Below are 9,033 nucleotides of genomic sequence, written 5' to 3' on the forward strand. Positions count from 1 at the left end.
GCTGGAGAAGACTCTTAAAAGTCTCTTGGACAACAAGGAGATTAAACCAGTCGATTCTAAAGGAGATCAATCCTGAATATTCACTGGAAGGACTGATGCTGAAGTTGAAGCTCTAATATTTGGCCACCTGATGCGAAGAGCCGACTCATTGGAAAAGGCCCTGATGCTGAGAAAAATTCAGGGCAAGAGGAGAAGGGGCGACAGAGTATGGGATGGTTGGATGGCATCTCTGCCTCAATAGACATGAGTGTGAGCAAACTCTGGGAGATAGTGAAGGACAGGGAAGCCTGGTGTGCTGCAGTCTATGGGATCACAAAGAACCAGACACGGCTTAGCAAATTAAGAACAGTGTCTCATAGGAAATTCAAATTTAATTGGCATCCTGGCCTTTTATGTGATAGACCTGGCAACTCTAAACATTATATATGTATAATTTGATTTATATGAAGTTCAAAAGCGCCCAAAATGAATAAATGGTGATAGCAGTCAGGATAGTGGTTGCCTTGGGTGGGGGGTGAGTGGAAAGGTTGTTATAGCAGTTTCATACCCTCATCTGGGTGCGGGTATCTGTGTATGTACACTTAGAACAATTCACCAGGCTGTACACTCAGGGCTTGTACATTTTACAAAGTAGGTGAATTGTGACTCCATTAAAACATTTTTAAAATTCTCAACAGCAATACACCCTATCTTTAAAATCTTCGGTAATAGCATCAAACTAATGAGGTGCTTGGAATGAGATAATGAGATAATGGAATGACAAAATGAGATAAAGTTTGTGAGTCTGTTAGCACATTCTAGGAGCTCATAGCAAGAACTCAGTAAATAGAAGTGAAGTGAAGTGAAGTGAAGTCGCTCAGTCGTGCCCGACTCTTTGTGACCCCATGGATAGTAGCCTGCACCAAGCTCCTCCGTCCATGGGATTTTCAAAGCAAGAAGTACTGGAGTGGGTTGCCATTTCCTTCTCCAAAGCCACTGTTAATTTGAAGATCGGCATTACTATCATCCTCTTGTTATTTTCTCTAATGCAGATTGACTGGAGCGCCACCAAGTGTCTACCTTTTGTCATAGCACCTCAGTTACTGCAAAGAACATTCTTTATCCAAGCTTGGAGTCTTAATTCCAAAGGGCAATGCTTTGCTTTTCTTTTGCTCCAGGATCACATAAGAAAGTACCAGAATCCACATGAGACCAATGGGTCCCAAGTCCAACTCCAGTCCTGTCCACGATAGCCCCCGGCAGTGCGTCAGAAGGAAGGCAGAAGGGATACACCGGTGTGCCTCTCTGATTCACTGTTGAAGTGCAATGACAAACAGCATCTTGTTTTACAGAAACTTGCATGGTAAACCAGTCCATCCTAAAGGAAATCAATCCTGAATATTCGTTGGAAGGACTGATGCTGAAGCTGAAGCTCCAATAATACTTTGGCCGCCTGATGCCAAGAGCCGACTCATTGGAAAAGACTGATGCGGGGAAAGACTGAAGGCAGGAGGAGAAGGGGGTGACAGAAGATGAGATGGTTGGATGACATCACCGACTCACTTAACATGAATTTGAACAAGCTCTGAGAGATGGTGAAGGACAGGGAAGCCTGGTGTGCTGCAGTCCCTGGGGTCACAAAGTCAGAAATGACTGAGTGACTAAAAAACAAAAACAACAACAAATGGTAATATTTGAAAGTAGCATTGGAAGGGTTTTCACATTAATAATAATCACAACTGTCAGTGAGCTCATCACCTGTGCAGGCACCATGCTAAGAGATATGTATCCATTTTCCCCTTAATCTTAAAATGACCTGTGAGGCATATATTGTTTTGTAGCCTGCTTTTTGCCTCTCAAGAGTACACTTTGGGCATCTTTCCATGTCAATAAATATAGCTGGGGCGGTAAGTACTTGATTCAAAGGCTGAGAAACTTAAACATTGTCAGCAGCCACTGCCCAGGTGAAGATCAATAATAGTTAACATTTATTGAGTGCTTTATTACACACCAGGCCCTATACTAATTGTTTAACATGAACTGTCTCTCATCTGGTCCTTGAGGCAATCTCGAGGCTATTGTTGTTCAGTTGCTCAGTTGTGTCTGACTCTTTTCGACCCCATGGACTACAGGCATCAGGCTCAAAGTAGCTTCTATTGTTATTCAGATGAGGAAGCTGAAGGTCAAAGAGGGAAACAAACTCTTCAAGGTCAGACAGCTGGTGTAAATGTCCACGCTGCGCTACAAAGCCAGGTCTGTCTGATTCTGGCTCTGGGCTCTCAACCAGGAGGACAATAGTGGGGAGGACCCAAGGGAAGGGAAGATCCCCTTGGGTGGATTCCCATGTGGAGAAAAGGAGCCACTGACAAATCCTGAAGGTGGGAGGAGGGAAGAACAGGGGATGCAGTTTCCAAAAGCCACAGTTCTTGGAGGGAATAAGAAGGCTTCCTGGAGGTGGTACCATTTGGACTGATTCTATGAATCCAGCCTTTTAATAACGTACCAGCTCCTGAGTGATTTCACCCCAGGCATGCTGCTGCTAAGTCGCTTCACTCGTATCCAACCCTGTGCAATCCCATAGACGGCAGCCCACCAGGCTCCCCCATCCCTGGGCTTCTCCAGGCAAGAACACTGGAGTGGGTTGCCATTTCCTTCTCCAATGCGTAAAAGTGAAAAGTGAAAGTGAAGTCGCTCAGTCGTCTCTGACTCTTAGTGACCCCAAGGACTGCAGCCTACCAGGCTCCTCCGTCCATGGGATTTTCCAGGCAAGAGTACTGGAGTGGGGTGCCATTGCCTTCTCCATCACCCCAGACATACAGGGGTTCAAATCCTAACTGTGCCACTCTCAGTTTAAAAAAAAACAGCATTACTGAAGTGTGACTGATAGACAGTAAATGATACCTATTTAAATCATATAATTTGATGAGTATTGATATATGTATGTACCCACGAACTCATCACCACAATCAAGATGATGAACATTTCCATCCCACCAGAAGTTTCCTCAGGCCTCTTTATAAGCTGGATTCTCATCACATCCCCATTCTCAGGCAACCATGGTCACCATAGATGACTTTCTTTCACTGTGGATTGCTTTAAATTGTCTGGAATTTTACAGAAATGACATCATACAATTTGTACTTCTCTGACTTCTTTCATTCTATTTTGAGATTCATCAATATTGCTTACATATCAATAGCTTCTTTTTATTGCTAATATATATTAGCAATAAATATATATTATATATAATAATATATATAATAATGTTATACTATATATTAATATAACATATATAAATATAATAATATATAAATTAATATATATATTAGCAATAAAAAGAAGCTATTCCAGTAGTCATGTATGGATGTGAGAGTTGGACTGTAAAGAAGGCTGAGCGCCAAAGAACTGATGCTTTTGAACTGTGGTGTTGGAAAAGACTCTTGAGAGTCCCTTGGACTGCAAGGATATCCAACCAGTCCATTCTAAAGGAGATCAGTCCTGGGTGTTCTTTGGAAGGAATGATGCTGAAGCTGAAACTCCAGTACTTTGGCCACCTCATGCGAAGAGTTGACTCATTGGAAAAGACTGATCCTGGGAGGGATTGGGGGCAGGAGGAGAAGGGGATGACAGAGGATGAGATGGCTGGATGGCATCACCAACTCGATGGACGTGAGTTTGAGTGAACTCCAGGAGTTGGTGATGGACAGGGAGGTCTGGTGTGCTGCAATTCATGGGGTCACAAAGAGTCGGACACGACTGAGCAACTGAACTGAACTGATTGATATGTATGGGCTTCACAGGTGGCTCAGAGGGTAAATAATCTGCCTGCAATATAGGAGATGCATAGGTTTGTTCCTTGTGTCTGGAAGATTCCCTGGAGGAGGGCATGGCAACCCATGCCAGTATTCTTGCCTAGAGAATTCCAAGGACAGAGGAACCTGGCGGGCTACTGTCCATAGAGTCACAAAGAGTCAGACACGACTGAAGTGACTTAGCATGCAGGCTCTCACACATATCTACTCTGTGATATGTATATACATACATATACATATATAGTAATACATATACAAAAAATGGATGAACATTTTTTCCCCAGTTTTTTTGGCTATTAGAAATAAATAAGAACATTCATGTACACATTTTTTAGTACCCAAATGCTTTCATTAATCTTGGGTAGATAAACCTAGGAGTATGTTTGCTGTGCATGCTAAGTTGCTTCAGCCATGTCCGATTCTTTGTGATCCCATGGACTGTAGCCCACCAGGCTCCTCTGTCCATGGGATTCTCCAGGTAGGAATACTGGATTGGGTAGCCATTTCCTTCTTCCAGTGATCTTCCTGACCCAGGGATTGAACCTGCGTCTCCTGTGTCTCCTGCATTGCAAGTTGGATTCTTTACCCACTGACCCGTCAATTGCTGGTTCATATATTAATAAGTGTATGTTTAACTTTTCAAAAAATGTATTTATTTGACTGTTTCGGGTCTTAGTTGTGGCACACAGGATCTTTTTTAGTTGTCGATGCAAACTCAGTTGCAGCATGTGAACTTCTGGGTTACGCCATGAGGGACCTAGTTCCCTGACCAGGAATTGAATCTGGGCCCCCTGCATTGGGAGCGTGGAGTCTAAGCCACTGGACCACCAGGGAAGTCCCGTATTTAACTTTTTAAGAAACTTCTGCAAACTATTTTCCAAAGTAATTATACCAGCTTGCATTTCCACCTGCAGTGTATGGAAGTTCCGGGTGCCATAGTCGGTCTTTTCAATTTTAGCCATTCTAGATGTACTAGTTTTTTCTTTTTTAACCTATGGCCCCCAGAGAAAGTTTCTCAGACTTTCTGAGCCTCTGTTTTCTCATGTATAAAATGGAAATAATCATGTCATCTTTGAAAGGTGGCTCAGCAGTAAAGAATCTGCTTGCAATGCAAGAGACAGGGGAGATGAGGATTTGATCCCTGGGTCGGGAAGATCCCCTAGAGGAGGAAATGGCCACCCACTCTAGTATTCTTGCCTGAAAACCCCCATGGACAGAAGGAGCCTGGGGAACTACAGTCCATAGGGCCACAGAAGAATCAGATGTGAGTGAGCACAGCAGATCAGCAAGTTGGAGAGGTAGTGAAGACATAGTTAAATGGCACATACAGAGATAAGCACACAGTAAACGCTTCGTAGAAAGTGGCTATTTTATTACAAGTGAACCCCGGCCACTCTATGGTCCGGTGACGTATCCCAGGACACAGCATCCTCAACTAGATGCAACGAGTGCCACCTTTGCGCTGAGTCGGTGCTGTTAGCCTGGAGGAATAATGATAGTGGCATTGATGGTGCCAGGCACTATTCTTGGTGCCTGTGTGTGCTTGATCCTTATAAAGCCCTTTGAGGTGGGTAATTGTTTCCTTCCATTTTACAGATGAGAAAACTAAGTTGTAGGAGCCAGATACTGGTCAAGGTCGCACAGCAGTTCATATGATTGTGCTGGGTTTTGAACCTAGGTCAGTCTGATTGGGGGTCCACAGGTCTTGTAACGAAGGACCTGGCTCAGGACTAGCAAGATGGCCCCATTGTAAAAGCGTGTCTCAGACTTCTGTGGCGGTCTAGCAATTAAGACTCTGTGCTTCTACTGCAGGGGACAAGGGTTCCATCCCTGGTTAGGGAACTAAGATCCCACATGCCATGTGGCACAACCAAAAAATGAAAAAAAAAAAAGTTTTTAAAAGAAGGAATAATAAAAGCAATAACTGATAATAATACACACATGCATGCTAAGTCACTTCAGTCATGTCCGACTCTTTGTGACCCTATGGATTGTAGCCTCGCCAGGCTCCTCTGTCCATAGGATTCTTCAGGCAAGAATACTGCAGTGGGTTGCCATGCCCTCCTCCAGGGAATCTTCCTGACCCAGGGATCAAAACTGAGTCTCCTGCATTGCAGGCAGATTCTTTACCGCTGAGCCACCAGGTAAGCCCAATTGGTAATGAAAGGTATCTTAAAAAATAATACAATGAGACTGGGCTGGACAGGCTCTTTGGCTGATGCTGGTGGGGAGGGGTTGTGATGTCTCACGCCCCTCCGGTCTCCTCATCATTCCAGGCCCTGTTTGGAAAATGCTTCAGTCTGGCTGCCCGCACCTCCATGCAGTCATCCTGACTCAGGTTAGAAAATCAATGCGTGACCAGAAAAACACAGCTGGGCTCTCACCACTTCTGAGAAATCCACACAACCAGCCCACACCATGTCTTCATTCCAAGTCAGAGAGCTGACCAGCTGTATACTGGGTCCTGATTCTGAGGCTCTCAGGAGCAAAAAAGTTTGGCACACAGAGAAACAAATCTCTGGCTCACTGGGGCCATGGATCACAAGCTCTGTATGACCCCCTCATGGGGTCAGGCATACCTGGCACTTGCCAAGCCCCTGACTTCTCCCAGCCTTGGTCTGGACAATTGTCTGGACACTTGTCAAGCCAAGTCAGGCTCTGGACGGCTGGTTGAGCAACCCGTGACCTCACACTGGGTCAGATCCATCAGGTGAGCATCTGGTTAAGAGCAGGGAACATTTCGTTCTTCAGAATCACGGGGCCAAAGAGTATGAACCTGCCCCATCCACAGTTCAAACCCCTGACACAGCCATTTCCTTCAGGTAAGTTCCTTCACCGCTCTGAGTTCCCATCTGCTAAATGCAGGTTAACAAGCTTCTCCACCTTCCAGGACTGTTGTGAAATTCAGGTAATGAGTGTCAAGGGAAGGCACAGACATTGGCAGACACTCAATAAGGGGGAGTTATTATGACAAATGGGGGCACTGAACACCAAATAGAAAACAGAAAGTTATACACACAGTGGGTTTTTCTTCGTTTTCTGAATGTTGAGTCAGTGGGTGAGAGCCACTGGGAGCCAGGCTGCCCAGGTTCAAAACCAGGCTGCTCCATCACATTCTGCGTGGCCATGAAAACCTTTCTGAGCCTCAGTTTTCTTCTCTGTAAAATGGGGATAATAATAATAGGGTTATGAGGATTTAGTTAGATTCAAAATACTGGGAGCAGTGCCTGGCATATTATAATCACTTGATAAACATTAACTATTTTTGATTAGTCACACAAGTTAGTTGTGGCACTAAAATCACACCGGTAAGGGTGTTTGACAGGATTAACAGGGATGGGAACTCATATTTAGTGAGCACCTTCTATGCACCCGGTGCTCCCAGAAGCCATATATTCAGAGATGTGTATTTGTACATACATCATTAACACGCAGTGAGGTGGGTGCTTCTAGTTTCATTTTTTCAAAACTTTCTATTGTAGAAACAAACCACAGATGCAGAAAATCATGCAAATTAATTTTGTACCTTAGTGAATTATCACAAGGAAAATGCCCTTGTAAGCACCACTCGGGTCACAAAACAGAACTCTGCAGTTGTCCCAGAGGACCCTCTGGGTACCCCATCCTAATCACAGCCCCTCTCCCCACAAATAGCCACTTACCTGACTTTTATAGTAATTATATCCTTGCATTTCTTAATGGTTTAAGCATCCAAGTGTGCATCCCTAGACAGTATAGTTTTGCCCATTAAAAAAAATTTTTTGATATGTCTTGTAAGCTTCTTATAATCCAGAGTTTCCCTTTATATCTCTTTCTTTCCCTTGCAGTTTATCTGTTGAAGAATTGAGGCTGTTTGACCTGGAGAGTTTCTCAAAGTTCTGGATTTTGTCAATTGCATCCTCATAGTACAGCTCAACATGGCCCTTTGACCTCTTCATTTCCTGCAAATTAGCCACTGGATCAGACCCAGGCTCCATCCCATTGGCATGATTATAAGTGGTTCTGTGTTCTTTTATCAAGTAGCATGCACCTGGCTGGAGCTTTGCTTTTGCTTTTTTCTTGATGTTAGCTGCTATTGTGAAAAATGGCTAAATATATTAATATATTACAGTTTGCAAAATGGCAATATTGTGTATCATTTAGGTTTCATGTATTCAGTTCAGTTCAGTTCAGTTGCTCAGTCATGTCCGACTCTTTGTGAACCCTTGAATCATAGTACGCCAGGCCTCCCTGTCCATCACCAGCTCCTGGAATTCACTCAGACTCATGTCCATCGAGTCAGTGCCGCCATCCAGCCATCTCATCCTCTGTCGTCCCCTTCTCCTCCTGCCCCCAATCCCTCCCAGCATCAGGGTCTTTTCCAGTGAGTCAACTCTTCACATCAGATGGCCAAAGTATTGGAGTTTCAGCTTCAACATCAGTCCTTCCAATGAACACCCAGGACTGGTCTCCTTTAGGATGGACTGGTTGGATCTATTTGCAATCCAAGGGACTCTCAAGAGTCTTCTCCAACACCACAGTTCAAAAGCACCAATTCTTCAGCGTTCAGCTTTCTTCACAGTCCAACTCTCACATCCATACATGACCACTGGAAAAACCATAGCTTTGACTAGACGGACTTTTGTTGGCAAAGTAATGTCTCTGCTTTTGAATATGCTATCTAGGTTGGTCATAACTTTCCTTCCAAGGAGCAAGCGTCTTTTAATTTCATGGCTGCAATCACCATCTACAGTGATTTTGACACTGTTTTCACTGTTTCCCCATCTATTTCCCATGAAGTGATGGGACCGGATGCCATGATCTTCGTTTTCTGAATGTTGAGCTTTAAGCCAACTTTTTCACTCTCCTCTTTCACTTTCATCAAGAGGCTTTTTAGTTCCTCTTCACTTTCTGCCATAAGGGTAGTGTCATCTGCATATCTGAGGTTATTGATATTTCTCCCGGCAATCTTGATTCCAGCTTGTGTTTCTTCCAGTCCAGTGTTTCTCATGATGTACTCTGCATATAAGTTAAATAAGCAGGGTGACAATATACAGCCTTGATGTACTCCTTTTCCTATTTGGAACCAGTCTGTTGTTCCATGTCCAGTTCTAACTGTTGCTTCTTGACCTGCATATAGGTTTCTCAAGAGGCAGGTCAAGTGGTCTGGTATTCCCATCTCTTGCAGAATTTTCCACAGTTGATTGTGATCCACACAGTCAAAGGCTTTGGAATAGTCAATAAAGCAGAAATAGATGTTTTT

Source organism: Bos taurus, chromosome 13, assembly GCF_002263795.3.
Source record: "Bos taurus isolate L1 Dominette 01449 registration number 42190680 breed Hereford chromosome 13, ARS-UCD2.0, whole genome shotgun sequence".
NCBI lineage: Eukaryota > Metazoa > Chordata > Mammalia > Artiodactyla > Bovidae > Bos > Bos taurus.